This window comes from Apodemus sylvaticus, chromosome X, assembly GCF_947179515.1.
Source record: "Apodemus sylvaticus chromosome X, mApoSyl1.1, whole genome shotgun sequence".
In the NCBI taxonomy this organism is placed as follows: Eukaryota; Metazoa; Chordata; class Mammalia; order Rodentia; family Muridae; genus Apodemus; species Apodemus sylvaticus.
Genome location: NC_067495.1, coordinates 45,398,051 through 45,423,585, shown reverse-complemented (window position 1 = coordinate 45,423,585; position 25,535 = coordinate 45,398,051). Strand labels below are relative to the sequence as shown.

The window sequence follows — 25,535 nt, the reverse complement described above, 5'->3', positions numbered from 1 at the left end:
CTACATTCTATGTACTTATGTCCACAGAAATGTGTTGCTCAGTCTTTATAATATTTGGGATGTATATGTATATTTGGGATGAATATATATATTCAATAACTTAGCAAAAAGAGGCCATGAATTTGAATGAAATTCAAGGAGAGTTATTTGGAAGGATTGGAAGAAGGAAAGATTGGAAGATGAAATGTTTTACTTATATTGTAAACTCAAAAACAAAACAAGTAAAGAAAAAATTAAAAGGCGAAATATTTATAAGATCATCCCATAGGAGTAACAATAGTATGTACCAACCAGTATCCCCAGTGCTCCCAGGGACTAAAACACTAACCAGAGTACACATGGAGGGACCCATGGCTCCAGCTGCATATGTATCAGAAGTTGGCCTTTTCAGACATCAATGAGAGGAGAGGCCATTGGTTTTGTGAAGGTTCAATGCCCCAGTGTAGGGGAATGCCAGGGCGGGGAAGTGGGAGGGGGGGTTGGTAGGTAGACAGGAGGAGGGAATGGGATAGGGGGTTTTCAGAGAGGACATGAGGAAAGGGGTTAAAATTTGAAATGTAAATTAAGAAAATATCTAATAAAAAATAAAAAAGAAAAAGCAAAAAAAAATGGAGAAAAAAAAAGAAAAAAGTATAATATTTAGTTCTCAGCAAAAACGTTTATTTTCTGAGCAGATGGAGACCATTACAGAAAGCAACTAATGAAAATTCAGAGAACAGTGGACTGGTCATCCCAAATGACATATCACCCACACAATCCTTACATTTAAAACTCAGTAAAGCTCAGGAAACACCATGGGCATGGGAATGGAAAGACTGCAAAAGCCTGGGAATCAGGATACCTCCTATTATGTAGTGCTTTTTATTAAAGACATTGAATGTCACACATGAAACCTCAACAGGATTGTCACCTAAGCAAGAATGTATAATGACAACAGCAGTCAGCATGCCAATTCAAATAGGAAAAATTTCCCAAGGCCTCACCACTAGATGAGGAGCTGCAGGAAATCAATTAAGAATTAGTTATCTCCAAGAACTAGTTCCCTGAGAGTTTATCCAATTTGAAATGGTCATCCCTAACACATATACCTATGAGCAACACTAAAATATTCCTCCCTCCCTCCCTCCCTCCCTCCCTCTCTCTCTCTCTCTCTCTCTCTCTCTCTCTCTCTCTCTCTCTCTCTCCCTCCCTCCCTCCCTCCCTCCCTCTCCCTCTCCCTCTCCCTCTCCCTCTCCCTGTGTGTGTGTGTGTGTGTGTGTGTCTGTGTGTTCATGTGTGTAAGTGTCTGTGTAGTATATAACAAAAATACAAACATGGTTAGCAATTTTTAAGGGCTTAGGGGCAGGGATAGGGGAGTTGGAAGGGGAGAGAGAGCAGTAATGATGTAAATGAAGCACTCACTTATGAAATTCTCAAAAAAACCCTAAAAATTAAACTAGGAAAAGAAAATGTCAATGCTACAATTGTTACAGATAATACAGAAAGCTTCTCTATTGAAATCAATAAACTGTGCAGATGATCAATCTTTTATCATTTTGTTCAATCATACTTATGATATTTTAAAATGATTTTTAATCTCTTTTGCAATTAATAAAAATTGTAATTGGACTCAAACCTGGTAACGGTTTATGTCATTAATTAACCTTAAGGCTATATTAACAAGAACCATTACAAATGTGTCTGAATTAATGAGATAGTGTCTTTTGGAACCAAATTTGATTTGACTAATGTGACAGAGCAAATCAATGCTATTCTCTTGTGTCATTTCCATAAATTCAGAGGAGAAATACCCCTTTCAAAACTGAAGACGTCTAATATTGGATAAAGTCAAAATGAATAAAAAAAAATGTTGTTTTCAAGGCAAATCTACTTTACTGCTTGTTTGTCTTCAGCCAACATCTATTTTTACATAGACAGTGTGACTTATATTCAGAAAGCAAAGGGGAGAAAATACTCAATAATCCAATTATCCAAAAGGCATGTGAAACATATTGCCTTAATCACAGTATTTTTCTTACTTTGTAGCTATTTAAGTATTTGGATCTGTGCATTTAATTTTATTTTTTCAAAAATAGTTACAACCAATGCATGCCAATTCAAATATCATTTCTAATATTAGATTACATATTGAAGAGGAATCTCTAGGAAGACAAATTACACGGGCAATTAATGAGATTCCATAGCATCATGAACATTAAGCCACATGTCCGTATGCACTAATTTTATATCATCCACACAGAACAAGTACCAGTGAAGTACTTGTATAGAACAAGTGCATTGCTCCTGGCAATGTATGAAGCATTAAAATGAGGTATATTCTCATGCAGTTCTGTGATATTAGGAGCGAAGAGCTGAGATTGTTTTTCCTAGCACTTAGTCCAGAAATGTGTGTAAACCTATGTATCAATTCAAGTTTGGCAGTAAGTAATGAGCTACAATGATTTAACAGAAAATAACATGTGTTCAAACATACAAACACAATATAATATCACTGAGTGGACATCTAGTTATTTTTAAATGCATGATCATTAACAACTAAAATAAAATATAAGCTTCAGATTTTGAGGCCAAAGGCAGTTGACAATTTATTTTCTGCTTCAAATCACTGTCCTCAACATAATGAGGAATGAAGCTGGATGACTTTAGACATTATTCCTAAATGTGCACATCTACTAGAGCTTTGCAGTACATAACTCTCATCCTTCTCCTGAAAGCAGGCTCAATGAGCATCTTCTTCTCATGCATATGCCAGAAGCCCAAAGAAGAGGAGGAAGTTCTCTTAAAAGCCAGACTTAAAACTAGCAAACTGTCAGTTCTAGTTATTCGCATGTCATCTGCTCAAGCAAAACACCAGATCAGTGCCCAAGGTCATGTTTTGGAAAACTCACTCTACTGATGAGAAAGCAATGTTAAAATTGTGATTGTAGGAATGACGGAAGAAATGGGGTTATTAACTGAATCTTTCACAATAGTGGCAGTTTCTCCAAGGCAGATAATATATTATGAAACAGGATAACGACGTCTGTTCTTGTTCATTTATTGGGACAATATTGACCCATGCTTGGTGATGGCTTTATATTACTTGATTAGACTGCTATTAAATTTAAGAAATGATCTACTCCCCTCCCCATCCTACATATATATAAGCAATTAAAGCACACATTTTACTGGAGAAAAATTTTTAATTACAGATGGAGTAATTACATTTTTTTAAATTAGACATTTGCTTGATTTACATTTCAAATGGTATCCCCTTTCCTCATTACCCTTCTGAAAATCCCCTAACACACACCCCTCCCCCTGCTGAGTCCATTCCCCCAATTTCCTGACCTGATATTCCCCTATTCTGGATCATTGAGCCTTCAGAGCACCAATGGCCTCTCCTCTCATTGATGTCTAAAGTGGTCATCTTCTGCTACATATGTATCTGGAGCCATGGGGCCCTCCGTGTGAATGCTTTGGTTGGTGGTTTAGTCCCTGGGAGCTCTGGGGGTACTGGTTGGTACATATTGTTGTTCCTCCTGGAAGGCTGCAAACCTCTTCAGCTCCTTGGGTCCTCTCTCTAGCTGCTCCATTGGCGACCCTATGTTCAGTGTATTGGTTGGCTGTGAGCCATGGGTATTTTGATCCACTTTCTTTTTTTTTAATATTTTTATTTTCTATATTCTTTGTTTACATTCCAAATGATTTCCCCTTTCCCAGATCCCCCATATGTCCCATAAACCTTCTTCTCTCCATCCCTTCTCCAATTACCTCCCTCCTTTTTCTCTGTCCCTATATTCCTTTCCAATGCTAAATCGATACTTTCCAGGATCAGGACCCTCTCCATACTTCTTCATGGGAGTCATTTGTTATGCAATTTGTGCCTTGGGTATTCAGGGCTTCTGGGCTAATTAATATCCACTTATCAGAGATTGCATTCCATGTGTATTCTTTTGTGATTGGGTTACCTCACTTAGGATGATATTTTCCAGATCAAACCATTTGCCTAAAAATTTTGTGAATTCATTGTTTCTAATTGCTGAGTAGTACACCATTGTGTAAATATACCACATTTTCTGTATCCATTCCCCCTTTGAGGGGCATCTGGGTTTTTTCCAGCTTCTGGCTATCATAAATAAGGCTGCTATGAACATAATGGAGCATGTGTCTTTATTGCATGCCAGGGAATCCTTTGGGTATATGCCCAGGAGAGGTATAGCGGGGTCCTCTGGAAGTCTCATGTCCAGTTTTCTGAGGAACCTCCAGACTGATTTCCACAGTGGTTGTACCATCTTACAGCCCCACCAGCAGTGGAGGAGTGTTCCTCTTTCTCCACATCCTCGCCAACACCTGCTGTCTCCTAAGTATTTGACCTTAGCCATTCTGACTGGTGTAAGGTGAAATCTCAGGGTTGTTTTGATCTGCATTTCCCTAATGACTAATGATGTTGAGCAATTCTTAAGGTGCCTCTCGGCCATCCGAATTTCTTCAGGTGAAAATTCTTTGTTTAGATCTGTACCTCATTTTTAATAGGGTTATTTGGTTCCCTGGGGTCTAACTTTTTGAGTTCTTTGTATATATTGGATATTAGCCCTCTATCAGATGTGGGGTTGGTGAATATCCTTTCCCAATTTGATGGTTGCCGTTTTGTCCTTTTAACAGTGTCCTTTGCCTTACAGAAACTTTGTAATTTTATGAGGTCCCATTTGTCAATTCGTGATCTTAAAGCATAAGTTATTGGTGTTGATCCACTTTCTAATACGGACAAAAGTATCCACACTTTGGTCTTCCTTCAGACACATGTGGTCTGGGAATTGTATCTTGGGTATTCTGAGCTTTTGGGCTAATATCTACTTATCAGTGAGTGCATCCCATGGGTTCTTTTGTGATTGGGTTACCTTACTCAGGATGTTATTTTCTAGCTGCATCCCTTTGCCTAAGAATTTCATGATTTTCATGAATACATTGTTTTTAATAGCTGAATAGTATGCCATTGTGTAAATGTACCACATTTTCTGTATCCATTCCCATGATGAGGGACATCTGTGTTCTTTCCAGCTTCTGGCTATTATAAATAAGGTTGCTATGAACATAGTGGAGCATGTGTCTTTATTATATGTTGGAGCATCTTCTGGGTATATGCCCAGGAGTGGTATAGCTGAGTCCTCAGGTAGTACTATATCCAATTTTTCTGAGGAAATGCCAAACGTATTTTCAGAGTGGTTTTACCAACTTGCAATCTCACCATCAATGGAGTAGTATTCCTTTTTCTGCACATCCTCTTCAGAATTTCCTGTCTCCTGAGTTTTTGATCCTAGTCATTCTGACTGCTGTGAGGTGAAATCTCAGGGTTGTTTGGATTCATATTTCCCTGATGACTAAGGATGTTGAACATTTCTTTAGGTGCTTCTCAGCTATTTCTTTGTTTAGTGCATTTGGTGTTTTAATTTTTATGTGACAGGAGGAATTTCTTTTCTGGTCAAATCTATTTGGAGTTCTGTAGGCTTCTTGTATGTTCGTGGCATCTCTTTCTTTAGGTTAGGGAAGTTTTCTTCTTTAATTTTTGTTGAAGACATTTACTGGACCTTAAGTTGAAAATCTTCACTCTCTTCTATACATGTAATCCTTAGGTTTGGTCTTCTCAATTTGTCTTGGATTTCCTGGAAGTTTTGGGTCAGGAGCTTTTTGCATTTTTCATTTTCTTTGACTGTTGTGTCAACGCTCTCTATGGTATTTTCTGCATTTGAGATTTTCTCTTCTATATCTCTTGTATTCTGTTGTTAATACTTGCATCCATTAATCCAGACTTCTTTCCTAGGTTTTCTATGTCTAGAGTAGTTTCCCTTTGTGATTTCTTCATTGTTTCTACCTCCATTTTTAGATCTTGAATGGTTTTGCTAAATTCCTTCACCTGTTTGGTTGTGCTTTCCTGTAATTCTTTAAGTGCTTCTACCTGTTTACCTGTGTTCTCCTGTATTTTTTTAAGGGAGTTATTTAGGTCCTTCTTGAATTCTTCTATCAGTATCATGAGCTGTGATTTTTAAATTCAAATCTTGCTTTTCTGGTGTGATAGGGTATCCAGGTCTTGGTGTTGTAGAAGAATTGGGTTCAGATGGTGCCATGTTGCTGTGATTTCTGTTGGTAATGTTCCTATGTTTACCTTTCGCCATCTGGTTATCTCTGGTGTTAGTTAGTCCTCCTGTCTGTGTCTAGTACTTGTCTCTCCTGTGGGCCAGCAAGCCTGTCTCAGCATGCATGGGTGACCAGCTCTCTCCTGGCACAGAGTGTTGTGGCACTGCTTAGCTCTTGGGTGCAGGTTGAGCCTAGACTGACCCTGTCCCAGGGACTGCTCTGCCACTCCTGTGTTCCCTGTGCTCCTGGCTGTTCCTGCCTGCTCAGTCGCCTGAGAGAAGATGGCAGCCTCACCTCTAAATGCAGGAGTCAAATCACTCCCTGCAGAGCAGTTCTCCCCTGGCAGAATCAGGGCACAGAAAACTATGGTGCTGCCCAGCTCCTGGGTGCAGGTGGGGGCCTGGTGGAGCCTGTCCCAGATGTTCTGGGACTCTGGTGTTCCCTGTGTTCTAGGTTGTACCAGCCGGTTTGGTGGCTGGAGAGATCATTTAAGTACCTTAGAGTAGAGGGACAAGAGATTGTTCCTGGATTATCAAGTGTTATGCTACACAAGGTTATCATTACTTAAAGGTTATCAGTGGCTATATTAAATGGGAGAAATAATATAAGATTGTATCAATGAGTTTGGATACATTTATGTTCTAGTGTCATATAATAAGTGAAAATATCATAAGAATTATCACTTCTGATGAGGTAATCTGGTGAGGTACTTTTCAGTCAGATACACTATGTAATTACTCCCCACTCTACTGCTACTCTTTCCATTCTTCACCCTTTTCGTTCTTCAGTTTCCTCTATCTCTGCTACTTCTCTCTTCTTAGAATACCTAATTAGTTTTTTAATTTTATATATTTTTTGATTTTTTTGTTTTACTTTTATGAAGGAGGAGGACGAAGTGGACAAGAATGCTGAACTTGAAGACTTCTGAGAATAATTTTCAAACTGGCATCTCTACTATAGGACTCATTTCCTTTCCAGATGTAATATTATTGTGATCATGGGTACATGCATTATTGGATTTTTATATCTATCCTCTAACCTAAAATTATTTTCATTTCTCATATAATAGTTCAGTTGTTTATGTTTTTATAAGTCGAAATGTTGACATAAGTTGTGCCAGACTTTGTGCCATATTTTGTGAAGCAGCAGAATTTTATACCTTATTACTTTATCATCTTAGAAAGCCAAATTATTTCTCTTTGCCATGGTTTATCTGACTCTATTTGATAAGAGGTTATGTGATTTTTACTTATTTCCCTCATATTCTCTGTTTTCCTCTTCCTCCTTACATCTGTTTATTTCTCTGTAAAGTCAACTAATTATTTTATGTTTTAATCACATGAAGAACACAATATTTTATGTTAAAAAACTTTGCGAAAGAAAATTCAAATAGCTAAAATGACAAATTCATACCAGACTTACAACAAATCTTTTTGTTTGAATTACCTAAAGATGACCAATATATTACCTGATCCTATATATGTAAAAAAAAAGGGAACACTGAATTACAGATGTAATGTTTCAAGACACAAACTTGGTTAGAACTTTATTGATAATTCACCTACCACCAGTCAAATGTGGATAGCAAATATTAAAATATTTTTCCTTCAGGTTAAATTCTATATATTATTCTCAACCAAAATGATTTTATTACTGTAAACACATATCACTTCTATAATCCAAATAAAAATATATCTCCTTTCTTAATTATAATTTTAAGAAATTGATTATAAGTTCGATCTTGTTTAATGAAATATATTTTTACAAAGGAGACACTGTCCAAATCTAAGCAAAAAAATATAATTATGACAAATTAGTAGTATTATTTGTCTCAATTGCAGGATAAAATCTACAAAAGAAGTTTTCCTTTAGAGTACTATAATTTGGTCATGCTAGACTAATGTTATAATTTAATGTCATGAGTCATTAGATCATAACATTAAATTAATGATCATGTGTCAGATGGAAGCATGGGCAGTTTATATAATATGCAAATGGAAAATGAATGGAAATGGCGATGTAAATCTTCTAGATTCCATCTGGCTCCGCATTCCTTCATGCTTCTCCCCAAACAGTGGTAGGAATAAACAATACTACTCCTGATTGAATATTTTTTGGAGATGGAGACAACAAATGAAAAACAATTCAATATAAGGAGAAAAGCTTTTACTTTTTACATTTATTTCCTTCTCACAATATGTTTTGTAAGACTCTACATGTCTCAACCATCAGAGCTAAATGGACACAGTCAAGTATCCAGTTCAGTTGTTCTCAGTTTTAAGTGGGTAGAAGTAGCTCAGGTCTAGGCAGAGTTTCTGGCTCGTCTACAGAGAGTTGACATATTACACTTTCTGCACACAAGAACCAGAATGGTTAAACCACATAAATTTGGAGATATACTCTTTTTGTCTAGCTCTGACATTTTCTTTTCTTGCCTCTCCTCTTTTTCTCTCTCTGGTATTCTTTCCTTTCTAAAGGGTTACACATCTGTAAATATGTACATATATGCATAAAACATGCAATTTAATACATACTCATATGTGAGAAAAATTTTGTGTTATTATGGATATATAGTATATGTGAGAAAGTCATAAACATTAATGAAGTAATCTGATTGGCACATGTAGTGAATAATTGAAGAAGAAGTGTATTTTGTACAGCTACATCTGACTGGTGTACCTATTTTGAAGGTATATAGAGGGGTGTGATTTTATGCTATGTTCATCTTTATAGAAAAGATGTGATATGTGACATGCTTGGAAATTTTCAAAAATTCTGAAAATCATGAATAAAATTTTAAATTACCAATAATGCTAAAACAAACAAAAATACCAGCATTTTCACTGGCATCCTACTAATGGTCTCTGCCAAATTAGTTCCCACATTTCCTATAAGATGAATGTGAAAGCTCCAAACCTACTGAATTCCTTAAATTGCACAAGCTAAAAGAAACAATATAAAATGTTTTATATTCTCTGATAATATTATTTCCATAAAAATTATTTGAAGGATTTGTCTATTAACTTGTTTCTTCTTATTTTGTACTGCATTTAAAAATATACATAAAATATGTTACTTCTGCAATTTGTAAATGTATACTTTGATTGTATAAAACATTCCTGGTGTTTTACAAATATCATTAATGAGGGAGTGGCCAACCAATGATTGGCCCAGCTTGATATCCATCCCGTGGGCAAACACCAATACCTCACACACTATTAATGATACACTGTTATGTTTGCAGATAGAATTCCAGCATGTTGTCCCAGAGAGGCTCCACCCAGTAGCTGACTCAGACAGATACAGACACAGCCAAAGAGTAGATGGAGATAGGGGACTCTTGGAAGAATAGGAGAAAGAATTGCTGGTCCTGAAGGGGATAAGAACTCCACAGGAAGAACAAGAGAGTCAACTACCTGAGACCCTTGGGGCTCTCAGAGTCTGAATCACTAACCAAAGAACATACATGGTCTGTACCTAAACCTGCAATCACATATGTAGCGAATGTGTAGCTTTCTCTTCATGTGGACTCCAAACAACTGGAGCAGGGGCTGTCCCAAAAGCTGTTGCCTGTCTATGGAATATGTACTTCTAGCTGGTCTGCCTTGTGTGGCCTCAGTGGGAGAGGATGTTCCCAGTCTCTCAGAGACTTAAAGTGTCAGGGTATGTGGGGGAATACCTAGGGAGATCCCCACCCTCTCAGAGGAGAAGTGGAGGGGAAGGGGGAAGGATTGTGGGAGGTGGTGACTGGGGAGGGCAGTAAGCAGGATGTAACGTGAATACGTAAAACAAATTAAATTAAATTAAATTAATATCATTGCTACCCATTATTAGAAATTTTCCATCATCCTCACTGAAACTCAGGTATCCAGCACATAAGAAATTCCTATTCTGTGGTCCAGATACCACTGGAAATCATCTTTCAATTTTCTAGCAATATGAACTTGACTATTCTAAGGCCTGCTATAAGTGAAACGACAGTTTAAATTTTGATTTGTTGTGCTAGGCATATTGTCCCTAAAATTGACTGATATTACTTTTTTTCAGTTTGTTGAAGCATTTTTGATTCTTATTCAGGATGCTGTTCTGATTGTTTAAGAAATTAATTTCTATCATTTGTTCAACTTCAATGGGTTGATGGAAAACAAATGGAAAAGTTCAGAAAGAGCATTTGGGTGGACAAGATCGATACAGCCTAGAGACAGGAAGATTTGAAATGTGTTTTCTATGTATAGATGAAAGTCAATTGAAAAGAAAAAAAACAAGAACCAACATCAAAGGATATATGAAGAAAGAGAAGGAAGAGTGTGGAAGGAGGTATATTAAAGAGAAAACTAAGATCTTAGAGCTACCATGTGCTCAGATTATTGACAAGTATCCAAATAAGGTGACTAATAGGTATGACTCCTCTTGGAACTGGTTCCTGCATCAATAGCTGACTTGCTTCAGATTATTTAAGAAAGAATATGCATGCAAGATATGCTGACCTTTACTCAAATTATAGATCAGAAAGTAAAATAAGTGACTAAAAATGTACTAAACCATGAAATTTCATGGAGGACTATATAGCAAAAACTAACTAGAATCCCTTGTTTGATTGGTGCATAATTGAATATATCTCCTTCTCTGGGTAATTAAAAAAATAGTGTACTTATTTTCATTCCATTCTTTTTCTTCATAGCTAGGTGTAACCTGACCTCTTCTGCCAGTTCCCACTACTCTCAATTCCTCCTCTGGTAGTTCTGTCTTACAAACTATTGATTCTCTTTATTCTTCTGTAGAAAATTCCATTTGTCAGTAATAGTCCACCTGAAAGGACACATTCAAGAATTCAGTCAACAAAAATATTCTTCTACTAGATATATACATTGTAAGAATATACCAGTTTCTGTTGTCATGGAAGGAATATACACTTGCGATTATCTAATCAAGTGTTTCATTTTAATAATAAAACATTTCCTATCCCTAAACAGAATAGTGGTTCTTTCCCACAGTAAGTAAAAATGCTATCTGGACTCATTTCCATGTTTCAAGTACAATATGTAACAGTTTTACCACCATTCATGAAACTATTATAAAACTAAAAATATCATTTATGGAGGTAAAAACCTGAGAGGATGTCTTATCAAGTATTTCATAATTATCCAAGTCTCAGTCTATCTGGGGTCACAACATTTAATTGAACCCAGTATTAAAATGTTGAAGTGGATATACCATATTTTCAGTATACATTCCTCCATTGAGGGACATCTGGGTTCATTCCAGCTTTTGGCAATTATCAATAAGGCTGCTATGAACATAGTGGAACATGTGTCCTTATTACATGCCAGGGAATCCTTTGGGTATATACCCAGGAATGGTGTAACAGGGTCCTCTGGAAGTGTCATGTCCAGTTTTCTGGGGAACCGCCAGACGGATTTCCAGAGTGGTATATTTATACAATGGAATACTACTCAGTAATTAAAAACAATGAATTCATGAAATTCTTAGTCAAATGGTTGGAAGTGGAAAATATCATCCTAAGTGAGGTAACCCAATCACAAATGAACACACATGGAATGCTGTCACTGATAAGTGGATATTAGACCAGAAGCTCTGAATATCCAAGACACAATTCACATATCAAATCATTCCCAAGAAGAAGGAAGGAGAGGGCCCTGGTCCTGGAAAGGCAATGCATGGGATTACCAGGACAGAGAAGTGGGAAGGGGCTTGATCGGGAATGGGCAGAGAGAAGAGGGTTTATGGGACTTATGGGGAGGGGGGGACTGAGAAAGAGGAAATCATTTGGAATGTAAACAAAAAAATGTAGAAAAGAAAAAAAGAAAAGAAAAAAAAACATTTTCAGGTAAAATTGAAGATTTACATGGAAAATATTTCCGGTAAAATTCAAGAAATATATAGACAAACACGTTAAAATTGAATATTCCATGAAAATTTTACATATAAAATGGGAGATATAAAAAGAGAAAAAAAAATGTTGAAGTGGGAGTAAAGTGCTGGGGTGGAAAACGGCTGCCACAAAGGAGCAAAAAAAAAAAATGTTACATTCTGCAGAGAATAATTATTTCTTTAAGTCCTAGAGAAATTTGTATATATTTGTGGTAATAGGTGAAAAAACATTAGACAGGAAAAAAAATCTTTGGAGGGTGCAAAGATGATATGTGTAATGACCCAGGATGTTGTAAGGTGTAATTGTAATATTAAAAAGTCTGGAAGTGAGGTGCCCAGTTTTCGGAGGAACCGCCAGACTGAATTCCAGAGTGGTTGTACCAATTTGCAACCCCACCAGCAGTGGAGGAGTGTTCCTCTTTGATCCTGCTATACCACTCCTGGGCATATACCCAGAGGATTCTCCACCATGTAATAAGGATACATGCTCTACTATGTTCATAGCAGCCCTATTTATAATTGCCAGATGCTGGAAAGAACCCAGGTATCCCTCAACAGAGGAGTGGATGCAAAAAAAAATATGGTATATATACACAATGGAGTACTATTCAGCCATTAGAAACAATGAATTCATGAAATTCTTAGGCAAATGGATGGAGCTAGAGAACATCATACTAAGTGAGGTAACCCAGTCTCAAAAGATGAATCATGGTATGCACTCACTAATAAGTGGTTATTAACCTAGAAAACTGGAATACCCAAAACATAATCCACACATCAAATGAGATACAAGAAGAAAGGAGGAGTGGCCCCTGGTTTTGGAAAGACTCAGTGAAACAGTATTCGGCAAAACCAGAACGGAGAAGTGGGAAGGGGTGGGTGGGAGGACAGGGGAAGAGAAGGGGGCTTACGGGACTTTCGGGGAGTGGGGGGCTAGAAAAGGGGAAATCATTTGAAATGTAAATAAATTATATCGAATAAAAAAAATCAAAAAAAAGTCAACATACTAACAGACTCCTCAAGGACACCCACAGATCAGAAAATAGAAAAACTTCTACCTATATTAATAGGATGTCCAGTAAGAAATGCTTTATATCTCCTATATTCAAGTATCACATTTTCACAACCAGGAATGATTTTATCTATCTATATGGGAAATACCTAACTTATATACACACATTTGTTGAAGAACTTTTCTTTAAAATTTGATATTGATAAAAAGTCTACTTTCTCATCATGGGGGAAGTTGCATGGGCAGAGGGTGTGCAGGAAGGGACAGAAAGATAAGTGGGTTTGGGTTACATGACCTAAAACTCACAAAGAATCAATAAAAAGGTAAATAAAAAGTCAACATTCTGACATTTCAGTTTAATTTAGAAAACCACAGACTACAAAAGGAGCTCATGTGGAATGAAATTTACATGCTGACAAACTAAAATATTTTGATTATGATCAATTTTATTTATTTTTATTAGATATTTTCTTTATTTACATTTCAAATGTTATCTCCTTTCCTGGTTTCCCCTCCAAAACCCCCCTAACCCATCCCCCTCCCCTTGCTCATCAAGGTACCCATTTCTGCTTCCCTGTCCTGGCATTCTCCTACAATGGGGTATTGAATCTTCACAGGACCAAGGGCCTCTCCTCCCTTTGATGTCCAACAAGGCTGTCCTCTGCTATATATACAGCTGGAGCCATGGGTCCTCCATGTGTGCACTTTGGTTGGTGGTTTAGTCCCTGGGAGCTCTGAGGATAGTGGCTGGTTCACATAAAATATAGTTTTTTAGATACAGTTCTGATTAGTCTTTTACAATTCGATGGAAAATAGAAGGTCTACCATTTATTGTAGACCAGTCCTGGTAAATCTAATACCAACACTCAAAATTTCTTCCAGGAAAAAAAAAAGTAAAGATAAGACTGTGACAGGAATTAATTACTGGTAATTTTTCTTGACCTTTTTAATACTTGTTTGGATAAAAACTATGTGGGTCTAGGCCAGGTTCCGAGAAAGGGAGTGTTTGTTGAGCTCATTAATTTTGTCCAGTGATTCATCTTGGCATTCATTTAAAACAATTCTTTTCTATTCAATTTTAATTAAATTCTTTTACATATATTTTGATCATATTCTTTTATCTCCCCCAACTCCTTGAGATCCTCCCTACCTCCCCACCCACAAAACATCAATTACCTTTCTGTCTTTCAAAAACAAAAACATTTAAAGAGTGAAAATAAACAAAATACAGTATGGGAAAACTAAAACAAAACAAAACAAATTTTTTCTTTATTAAGATTTCTGTAAGACCTTGATGTTATTTCCTCCGTTGCTCAGAATGGAAAAAAAATGAGCAACTTTTGACAAAGTAAGTTTCAGGAATCTCAGATGTCTAGTTGAAAGCAAAGGATGACAAGTCAGTTGCTTCCCCAAGGAGGTCACTATGCAAAGGAAAAATCTGTTTTTATACTTTCAATATGATATATTTATTCTCAAAAGATGGGTTATTAAGGTTTGTTTTATCTTGAGATTTTAAAGAATTTTTTGAATCAATATTGACATTTAAGAAGTAAAATACACTGAAAATTAACAAATATTTTTCCTTATTAAATGAAGTCTCAGCATTCATAGAAGCCAATACATTAAGTTTTCATCTGTCTGTCCATCTCATGCCCATTCTCACATAAATCAAATGAGAATTATTCCTCAAGGGACCCAGATCACAATGAATAGTATGGAAATTTATCACCAAATAGATGCATAAAATGTAACTTTACTTGTACATATAAATATAAAAATAAATGTAATGACAGGTGAATTATATTTATTGAGTGCTTACTATCTGTCAGGTACTGTTTTATGAATTTAATAGATATGACTTCATATCAGCTTCATAAAATATGTGAAGTATAGATGTGGTTATTTTTTATTTATAGCAAAATAATACAAAAGCAATAAAAAATAAGTTCAGGTCAGCAGGAATCAGAACCATGATTTAAAGCGATAGAGCCAAACTTCAAAGTATTAAATACTATCCTCTCTAGCTTTTCTAAAAGAAAGCAAAAGAAAAAATAACCCATTATTTATAACGCAGAGAAATGCCTTTGGGAATTAAGGAGATAGACTTTCAGCCACAGGAACAAGAATTGATGTCAATATGACTTTTTCTTCACAAGTTAGTAGCCTTTGGGTAAGCTAAGATGAAGAAGGGGAACTGTAGAATGACAAAGTTATAATGAAGAACAGAGAGCAGCTGTGGTTAGTAGCACTAGGCCTGCACCAAACTGCCACTGTCCATAGTCAATCATGGATGGAGGTGGAGGACATGGGTCATTGCTTGATAAACTACTGGCTACTGAACAATTCTCGGGGTAAGAATAGTCATTGTTTTCAGTTGTGCACCTGTTGGTGAGCACACCAATGTTTAATTGTTCATTTCAAACCCATGGTCACATAGCTGGTTCTGGTTATTTAGACTAAGTGCATCAAAACAAGCAGACAAGCAAATAACTCTGTTCAGTTTCTCACATGAATGTGGAAAAGGGATTTATAGGAAATTTTGTGTTAGGAAAGGGAGATGGAGATAAGGACTATATTACCTACAAGTATAAAACTGTCTAATAACTCTAGTCTTGTTTGATGTTCATTTGTGGGAATTGAGAGTTTGTGGAAAGACAAAGGAATGAATAAGTTTAGAACTCAGCTTTGGCGCCAAACCTTGACAGCAAAGCAGCCAAGTGTACAAGGCTTTTTGTTAACGTTTTAAGAAGTCATATAAATGTTTTGAAGAGTCATCTGTTTCTTTAAATGACTAATAAATATTTATTAAGGTACCCATCACACACAATACAGTATCTTGACAATAAGAATATGTAGTAAATAAATTCCTATTTAATCACTTCTTGCATAAAATCTATAGTCTACTTAGAATTTAGGTTATGCTTTAGGGAGTTTAAACTGCAAGGTGAGTTGGAACAATTGCTTGATTAGTCACCATGTAAATGATGTTTTGGGAAGTTTAAATATGTGGGCTGGGTTGGAACAAGCAGTTGACAGAAATGTGTTGAAGCAGACATAGGCAAAGAGTAACACAAATTATAGTGGTGGTAAGTAAAGGGCATGACAGAAACAATCATGTTGGCAAGACCCAGAGTACAGAAAAGAAAATGTAAAATTGACATAAAAAGATGTATAAATAAACTCATGATACGAAGTCTCCCAGAAGAGAGGATGTAGTGTTGAATAGCAAGAGATAAAAGACATGGCCTGGCTTGCATCTTACTGAGTTTGCACTTTGCCTGCGATATGTGTGTTAAGAAACTCCAACGTTCAATAAGATATGTAGAATAAATCTTGCAAAGAGAACAGAATACTTGAATCATTGGTTAAATGGAGATGAGTAGTCTATTTGGAGAGAAATATAACAGAAAACTGACATTTAGGAAGTATTGACTGACTATTGAGAGGAGATAAGGAGATGAAGAAAAATCAAGGGAATAAGTGGAATAGATCCTCAGGAAAATGAGGCTTAAGGAATATGTCATTGAGCAGATGGAGAGGGATTTACTACATTCTGCCAGCCCAGTAAGTCAAGAAGAGGGAAACTGTTCAGAGGTCAAGTATAACAAAACGAGCACACACCATTATGGCAAAAGGAGGCCTTAACAAGAACATTTACATCTAATCATGACCTGATTTTACAGAGCACATTGAGCCGAGATATATGCAGAAGCTAGAAAGAAAAATGTAAAACAAAATGGATGTCTAGGGAGCCTAATGTTTCTATGAACTGACAAACTCCATTGAGGTGAATGATTTGAAATTTCTTTTTTTGATATTTATGGTTTGGCTTGAACTGCTGAGCCATCTCAGAGTAATATGTAGGATAGTAGTTTTCTCAGAAGGTCAGAAAGTCAAATGGAATTTCAAACACTCATTTTTCTCTATGTAGTTTGCAGTTGGTCAACCCTCCAAATATTTAGCATTTCATGAAAATAAGATTATGGTAATATTCATACAATCAACACATAAAGCACTATGCTTGTTCATAGTAAGTATTTAAAGAATATTAGTTATCATTACTTATTATAATAGTTGGAAAAATATACTATTTTAAATCCCAGAAATACATTTTTCCTGCTAGTATTTGATTTTATATAATTTCCCTCATAATCTGGAATAGTGAAACACAAATTATTTAATTTCTAATGATGTTACCATAGATAAATTGCATACTTTCTCCAATTTTACTCTCTGCAATTAAAAATGGAAATAGTCTTACTACAGCATCTCATTTTTAGAAAATAAAATTAGAAAATGAAAGTATAATTACTTACATGATTATAAAATGAAAAAACTGTAGTTATTATTACTTAATATAACTTTGATTCATTGGTTTTAAAGAGTGCAATTTTAGATTTATAGCTTCAGTTTGACTTTTGACTAATGGTAATTAATAATATTAAGAAGGACCTTTCACTTAAGAAAGCTTTTCAAAGTGCTTTTATATTTATTACCTTCTAAGTTTATCACAAAATCTTTGCAAAGTATGAAAGACAATGGTCATTATAGGCTATCAAAATTGCCTTTGCAGTATGCACAGTGTCTGCTTATTGATAGAGGCTTTTCTTTTTATTTGTAGATATAAAATATATAATCTGATAGATAAAGTTGGAAATTATTCAATGTAGTACTTCATGTGTACCATTCTGTGCCCTAGTGACATAGCAATATTCAGACAATTTGGTTCAGAAGATTTCAATACTTTCAACTAACATGTTTCAATATGAACAAGATATAACATGGCCAAAGTAGTCCAACCTTTATAATAATGTCTTGAAATTCAAATCACCTTAAATCAAAGTAGTTTCACAAATGATTGTACATACTAAATCATTTTCTATATTTAGTTTTCCTTTATACAGCACATAAAACATCTGGATATTTCTCTTCATTAATTCCTTTTCCTAAACTTTATGCTTTTTTGATATTTCCCTTTGAATTCTCTCTGACATTTACAGAAATTTCAATCTTTCCTCAAGAATGTGTAGCAATTGTAGATTCCAACACAAAATTTACATAGGATTAGGCCTATTAACCTTCTATGCTGGACGGCTGTGGAACTCAGGTTGCCTGGCCTTTCTCAAAAGGAAAGTGGTTGCTAGTCAGTGGTTGCTGTGGGAGGGAATACTTTCTTCAATGGTATAGCTACTGGTAAATTGCCCTTCTCTAATAAATAATCTAGCACCTGTACTCATGCTAACAACTGTAATTAAATTCCGTAATTCACAAAAATATAAGACAAAACAATACATAACAAAAACAAATAACAACAGCAAAATGTCCAGATCAAAAGAAAGACACCAAAGTAGGAAGAAAACATGTTGGAAGAAAAAAGGGTTAAGACAGATTGGAAGATGGATGAGAAAGGGTAAAGGGTGGTTAAAATGGCCAAAATATAATATCCAAGTATTAAATTGTCAAAGAATAAGTAAAAATTCAGGACAGAAAACAACATAGTAGTGTATAGAGTGAGAGTATAAGTTTGTGCCTCTGGGCTCTGTTCTTGATTAGTGTAGTCAGGACCTAATAATGGATAGTGTAGAGGGGGAAGATGACACTTTCTATTTTGTACACCCAATATTTTATTCCCTCCACCCCCATCCACCATCAGACTGTTCCACATCCCATACCTCCTCCCCTCCCCCTGTTTCCATGTGGATGTCTCCATGCCCCACCGCACCTGACTTCTAAACTCCCTGGGGCCTCCAGTCTCTTGAGGGTTAGGTACATCTTCTCTGACCGAACCCCAGACCTGGCAGTCGTTTACTATATGTGTGTTGGGGGCCTCACATCATCTGGTGTAGGCTGCCTGTTTGGTGGTCCAGTGTTTTGAGAGATCCAGTGGTCCTGATTAATTTAGACTGCTAGTCTTCCTAAAGGATCGCCCTTCTCCTCAGTTTCTTTCAGCCTTCCCCACTTAAACAACAGGGTGTCAGCTGCTTCTGTCCATTGGTTGGGTGTAAATATCTGCATCTCTCTCTTTCAGCTGCTTGTTGGGTCTTCTGGAGTGTGGTCATGCTAGGTCCCTTTTTGTGAGCACCTCATAGCCTCAGTAACAGTGTCAGGCCTTGGGGCCTCCCCTTGATCCTGGGACAATGACGTTGACTCTGATATTGATGCTGGTGTTGATGCTGATATTAATAATGTTGATACTGATGCTGATGCTGAGAGTCCACAAGTTTGAGTAGCCAATGCATAAAGGGAGAATAACTATTCTCCATTTATTATTTAGACACACAGCCACATACTCTTCTTGGCCATCTGACTTTTGCTTTCTTAGAACGAATGAAGATTTGAGGAAAACTGAGTTTCAAGGGAAGAGTATCCCTGCCTCACACTTTTTTAAGAAAGAGTACTGTGCTGTCAAAGCTGGTCTCAAACTTGTTAAGTAGCAGAGAATGGCTTTGATCTAATGATGTTTTTCCTTCTACCTTCCTAGTGCTAGAATGAGACAGTTTGCACCCATTTTATGTGGCATAAGGAATCAAACCCACAGCACTCTACATACTGGGCTATAGTACTGGCAGTTTGTCAGGCCCTGGTCCTTCTAAATCTCATGTCACTGTCCCCAACTTTCCAGTCTGCAGGCTCCAACAATAATTCCATAGGTGCCCTATCTCCCCAGTAAATTCAAGCCTCCAACTTTATCTGAAAGCCAGAAGTGAAGTCAGCCCATTGTTTACTTCCTTACTCTCCATCTATGTCTGACAAGCTTGCCTTCAGTCTCCCTCAGTCTGGGGACTCAGAACCAGGATCAGGATATGGGCAGATCTGACACCCCTACACAAGACACAATACAAGCTTGGGAACATGGTCTGCTCATCCTTTATCTCCTGTGGGGTCAGTGTACCTCCAGGGCCTGATCACCACTATAACAGCCTCTTCAAACTTCACTATTGATAAACTCAAACTTTTAAAAAATGTGTCAGTGGAGGGAAGAAAAAACCAGTTTATATTCACTAACCCTTTTTTTTTTTATCACAGTGTTGCTTCTTTGGCATAAAGTAAGATGTATCTTACTCTTAATCTCGACCACATCCTGTGAAATATTACAGTCCCTGTATATGTGTGTCACTGGGACTTGGTCGTTGGGCAGTAAAATAAAGTAGTAAGTGTTAATGATAACAGAAAGGGAGTTGGGATATTGGAGAAAGGGTTAAGAATGGTATGGAGAGAGCATGCTTAAAAGCAATATATTTATAAAAAATGGGGATCTATATTTACCACCAAAACCAATTATCTATTTTATCATAGTGCTTACATGACTTACTCTTATCTGATCTATCCAATCTCATTTCTTGTAGCAGCAACTTTATCTACCCATACAGGAGTTCCTTCAAGATCTCAAAATATTACTATGCCTTTTTCAAAATTGTGACAAGATCTTGCTATGTCAGCTAGGGTGATCTCAATATTGTCTTTCTGGCTTAGTCTCTCAAATGCAGGAGTTCTCCATAAGTACCACCTGGGACCTTATTCTTGAATATTCAAACACAACTTTCTCTAAACAGCATTTCTCATCCTTTGGAGGAAAGAATGGTCAGGATATGGTGTGATCAATCTAACTTGAATTTCTTTAAGGTCTAATTTATGGTTCAGCATTTTAAAAATCTCACCCAATACATAAGCAAGGTTAAGATATGTTTTCGAATATTTTGTGGCCTTCAAACAGGTATAGATCTACCCATCTAGCTTTGAACACATATGACATGGATGCTATGTCCTTGGTGTGCTCTCTGGCACAAAGTTCCACCTCTCTTCTCTCTATATATGCTGTCATCACTACATACAGGTATGCCTAAAGTACCTGATTGAAATTTAGTGAAGAGTTTCCAATTTAATTGAAGTTTAAATGGTAGGAATATAGTTTGCATGCAAATGTGATGATAATATTTTTACAAATGTGGAAGAGTAAGAGAATATAAGACAAAAGGCATATATGGAAAATCACACTCATGCTCTGAAAAAACAATAAAAATGGGCACATTAAAAATACAGACAAATGAAAACCAATTAGGAATAGTAAGTATAATGAATGTTTCTTTAAAATTAGAGATCCACTGTACAATATCCCATGATATGTGAGGTTTTAATTTATTTACTGTGCTGATTATACTACCGTGAATGAACATGTGGGTCAAGGTTTTGTATAAGAAATACTGAAGAGTCTGATTTTTCAATCTCAATAATGTATAGAAATCAAACCTGTCTTAATTTATAGGCATATTCAGATGCATAATTCAAAGTTTATCAAACTGGCTTCTCTGGCAACATTTTACTCAATATACAAGAACTTTTCATGATATTGGTAAATGAAATGTTGAAAATTATGTATTTAAATGAAATAAAGTAACTACTGTTGATGCACACATACATACCAGAGGGAGGGAGACGAGAGGAAGGGGAGAGGAAAAGGAGATGAATAAGAGAGAGAGAGAGAAAAAGAGAGAGAGAGACAGAGACAGAGACAGACAGAGAAAGAGACAGACAGAGACAGAGACAGACAGAGTCAGAAGCACATTCCTTATTTAGTTCTTAGAATACTTCCCACCCACATGCCCATAGCCAGGCAGTTTCTTCACTGGATAGTACTACAATGATATACCAATTATACTTAAAGAATGTGATGTTTATTCCTGGCTGTCAACTTGATTACATATGGGATGAATTACATTCCAGAAATGGAGGGCACATCTATGATCAAGGTCATGAGGCTGGAAGACATGTTTCTAACTTGGATCTTCACATGGAGATCCTGCCGCATAGTGGCCATGAAAATCTTAGGCCCTGACAAAGTAGTACATGTCTTTAATTCTAGGAGACTCAGGCAAGCATATCTAAATTCAAGGTCAGTCTGTGACAAAGCAAATTCCAGATACAGGTGTGGTGGTACACACCTTAAATCTGGGCCATAGCTTCTGCTGGAGGCCTACATAAAGACTTTGGCAGAAGGAAGATTTACTCTTCTTTGACTTCTTGCCAGCACATCTGTTGGAATCTACTTGAACAGAAGACAAGCATAAAAAACCAGCATTGTGGGACTGAGCAACTACTAGATCCTTGGACTTCCTGTTCACAGCCACTCATTGTTGGGTAAGCTGGACTACAGACTGTTGGTCATTAAATAAATTCCCTTAATATATAAAAACATTCCTTAAGATCTATGACTCTAGAGAACCTTAAGACAGACCCCTTTTTATCTGACCAACCTCTACCATATCCTTAGGTGAGACTGCTCCGTTTCCAACATTTAATATCACAGAATATTAACCACATCATCTATGAATGCTCTAATTTTGTGATGTATATAATGGTCTTGCATTTAATTTGCAGAGCAAAGTTTCAGCATTATATCTATAGCCACAGTGCACACTTTGAACACTACACCTTGTAAGACTTTGGTTAACATTGTACAACTTCTATTTGGAACTTACAAGTGAAACCTCAGGTATCATATCTTGTACTGCTTCTGGGAACATTATATTTTCAAAGTGAAAAGTTCAAAGTAATGTGTGACAAATGTAGCTTTGCCAGATATTGGGTATACCTATCAACAATCAACAACTACATAATTTTACTTAGAAAAGAAATGGTGTTACCCTTAAGGCAGATGCCAAAGCTTCCATTGTAGAAAGACAATTATTTTATTTCTAATCTCCAATCATTTCTTTCAACTAAATCAATTAAATTTTAACTGGTACATTATTAAAATTCTCTTGTGCAGTATTCCAAGAAATGGTGTATGCTTCCTAGGAAAAGCTATAAATGAATGTTCCAAAGAAAAGATGTACCACATTTATCTCCCATTTCCAAACTTCCAAACTGCATTTGTGTGTGTGTGTGTGTGTGTGTGTGTGTGTGTCTGTGTGCACGCGCGTGCGTGCATGCTTGGTGGTTTTAATATGCTTGGCTCAAGGAATAGCACTATTTGGAGATGTGACTTTCTTGGAGGATATGTGTCAGTGTGGGGGTGGAGTTTAAAGCTGTGCAGAGTGAGATAGAGTTAGTCTTCTCTTAGTGGCCAGTCAAATGAGGATGTAGAACTCTCAGCTCCTCCTGCACCATGGCTGCCTGGATCCTGCCATGCTCTAGCCTTGATGATAATAGACTGAACCGCTGAATCTGTTTGTAAGCCAACAGCAATTAAATGCTGTCCTTATAAGAGTTGCTTTGGATATGGTGACTGTTTGCAACAATAAAACCCTAACTAAGACAAAGTATCACATAATATTTACCAAACTTGTGGAATATTTGTAAAGGTACAAAGTCATTCAATTATTTAACTAAATTTATTTATTTGTTTATTTGTTTGTTTGTTTGTTTACAATATGAAATTATTATTATTATCAGCTCTCTTAGGTCCAAAAGTAAATGTTTGGACAGAAAAAGAATCTGATTCAATTATTATTTCAGTTCTTTACTTTTGAAATAAATGTACAATTAAGCATTCTTAAATGCTCACTGCTCAGGATATGATATTATATAAAAAGTTTGTGGGCTTAAATAGCCTAGGCAGACTATCGCAAGTAACTGTAAGAAAGATGTCTTCACCATAGGGTGTGGACAAGCAAAATATTGTTTTTGCCTTTAGTTAAGAAAACAACCTTTTTTACTAATACACTAGGAAATTTTAATATGTTTCAGAGTGAAGTGTATTCACTAAATTTATTAAGGAATTTCATGATTTACAATATATGCAGTGCTCATGCACCCCATAAATTATGATTTTCAATGAGAGAATTTAATAGATAATAAAGTAGCTAATAACAAAAGGCAATAGTCAATATAGGAATAATAAGAGTCGTTGTCTCAATATATGGAACAATTATCAATTTTAGAAAGTAATTTTAAAGTATTTATCATTTTTCTCCATGCAGTAGCTTTTGTAGAAAAGAAATCTGGCTCGTTTTTGAGTAGACAGAGGACTCAAGATCTATTGGGAGAGCTATTTGACTAAGCATTTGGGTCCCTTCCTTTTTTCTTTTGATAATTAAAAATGCACTTCAGTATAGGCCTGGAAACATACCCTTGTAATTCTAATTCTCAGGAAGTCTGAGGCTGAAAATTACTAATTGATAAGAACCAGAGTAAAGGGGGAAAGCATTAGCCTCCAAACTTTACAACCTGAGTTCAGAACCTCAGAACCCATGTAAAAACTTGATGTGTATATCCAAGATGCCAGCAGGAAACAGAAAACAGTAACAGAATAATCTCCAGAAGCTCCCAGCTAGGGACAGCAGCAGCAAAGAGTTCCTATGACAAGTAAGATGGTTAGGCATAGACCAGCACCCAAGGTCCTCCTCTGATCTCCACATGTGTTATATTTGGCTTCCTACAAGCAAGTAAAGAACCTGTTTATGAACAACACTGTTAACAACAACAAAAACAACTAATCCACTCATCACTTTACACTAAGACTTTTAAGAAGTCCTTTCTTATTCTAACATTAACATTTTCTGACTCCAACATTTTGAATGTTTTATGTGGCCAGCGTTAGAACTTAAAGATGCCGAGAGGTTCATCATTGTAGTTTATGTGTGAAAATAATTGAGCAAGTAAGAAATAAGAAACATGCACAGATTTGAGGAGCACATACATACATACATACATTTTAAGTAATACAAGAAAGTTAATAGTTCTTTTCAGAGTAATTTCCAATTGTTTTTGAAAGAAAGATGAAAAATCAAAACACAATTTTCTTTCTTCACTATTCATAGTTAAAAAGAAATATAGCTAGTTTTTAATTTAATTATTCAGAATCTTATAATTTCTAAAGATTATAACTTATACATGCATAGAGTATATATAAATACAAATATAGGAGATCATTAATATATTTGACTTCCACCTGACTTATACTATTTGGAAAGGAAGTCTATTTAATATATGACAATAAGTTATTTAGGTAATTTGGTCAATCTTTCTTTTTAGGATAATTTGATTAAAAAGCTAGGCAATCAAAATTGTACTGCTTATGAATCATAGTTGTAGGAAAAATGTGAAACCATATACCAATTAAAATTCTACTATGGGTTTGTAACCATTTATAAGGAGAAATAAATTTTTATTTATGGAATGGCATAAGCTAAATGAGCTATAGCGCTACAATCACTGTTTAATTACTCATTTAAGATTCAGCCAAAATAAATCCTAGATTTGCATGACTTTCAATGGGAGATCTCAGCAAAAATAAAGTTAGAAACTATTTAATTCAAATTACCTCCACAGAAGCAAACAAAACTAGCATCACTGTAGATAGGCAAGTGGGGCCAGAAAGATGTAAAAGATGTAATAAAATCATTGCCGTTATCTACTGTCTGTACCAAAGCAACAAATTAACCAATTGTCACATTAAAATAGTCCAGAAAATTCTTTAAATTATTATGTCAAACTATATTATACATACCAGGGATGTTCATTTATATATACATCTAAACCAAAAAATTCAGGTAGAAAAGAATGGATGTATGGCAAT

At 36.0% G+C, this 25,535-nt stretch overlaps 1 protein-coding gene across 1 annotated transcript in view; it reads right to left on the bottom strand.

Moving 5' to 3' along the window:
* Dmd (dystrophin) overlaps positions 1-25,535 on the bottom strand; it is a 1,772,476-nt gene that overhangs the window by 515,033 nt on the left and 1,231,908 nt on the right. The window lies entirely within an intron of this gene.